The sequence below is a fragment of the Hypanus sabinus genome, unplaced genomic scaffold (genome assembly GCF_030144855.1).
Source record: "Hypanus sabinus isolate sHypSab1 unplaced genomic scaffold, sHypSab1.hap1 scaffold_262, whole genome shotgun sequence".
NCBI lineage: Eukaryota > Metazoa > Chordata > Chondrichthyes > Myliobatiformes > Dasyatidae > Hypanus > Hypanus sabinus.
This window is the reverse complement of record NW_026780749.1, coordinates 151,127-152,307: the sequence shown is the minus strand read 5'-3', so window position 1 is coordinate 152,307 and position 1,181 is coordinate 151,127.

The following is a 1,181-nucleotide window of genomic DNA, read 5'->3' as shown; positions in this document are numbered from 1 at the left end:
CAAATATTACTTTATATGTATATTTATATTCCGAGACAATACGCAGTCCTGTGACGTTACAGCATTGGTTTATGGTGATAAGTCTACGGATGCTAGAAACGGACAATAACAATCATGAAACCGAGCGGTGAGCCTGAGAGAGTTTCACAACAGTCACTGACTTCTCCAATCGTCGTTTCTTCGTCTTTGAACACATACCATGTTATGAGCTGAGAGCCTAACTTCAGTTGCCGAGTTCATCTGTGTCAGTGCTCTGGTATAAAATATATGATGTTTACTTCCACGCGCAAAGTCTTAATAAGATTCAATTATCATCTGCAAAAAGTCTATTTTTAAAGGTACAAGCGTGCATGACATTGCGAGGAAGGCGCCAATCTTCCTCCTTTCCCAAGGTATTAGTTAGGAGAAAGCAAAAATAAAAAAGTGAACGCGACATAGTAAAAGCCGACGAGAGGCACTTCAGTAAGGATTCGGGCGAAGGCCCGGTGTTTGATTCAGACATGGGAGAAGCAATGAAATTATTGGATATAGGAGTAGAATTTTGAAATTTGTTCCATCAAGCTCTCCGCCTTTCTTTCTTGTGTGCTCTGTGTGAAACTTCTCAATCTATCCTCAACCCCAAACAGCTTTCTCCTTCCAAAAACTTCAACAATCAATAACTGTTGATCAAGTGCATCCAATGACTTGGCTTCAAACCCCTCTGTGGCGTCAAATTCGGGTCCTCTTCAAATCAGTACCAAAATTGAATTTGACCTTGTTCAACTGACTTAACCTGTGCATTAGCCTTCAGGGATTCCAGAACAAGGACTCAGACGTTCATGAACAGTTTTTAATTTGTCTATGTTCTGCCCCGTTAGAAACGCCTCCACACATTCATGGTTCGTTCCAAAATGCATACCCTGTACCTTCAAGAACTGTATTGTATCAGTCAAATCTTTGCGCACTCTGTCAAACCGACACCCAGCCGGCAATTCTTCTGGTCTCTGGAAGTAGATACTGCTCACCTGAATCCCATCCGCCAGCGAACTTTCCACTGCTGATAGACTCATCTATCACCATTTCTCCGTCTTATCTTTGTCTCCCTACTATAATGACGCAACATTAGCTGTCTCCCGACCATTCAATATATTACTTTTGATAAGGAGCGTACAAAGATCCCTGCCAACGGCACAACAATATCT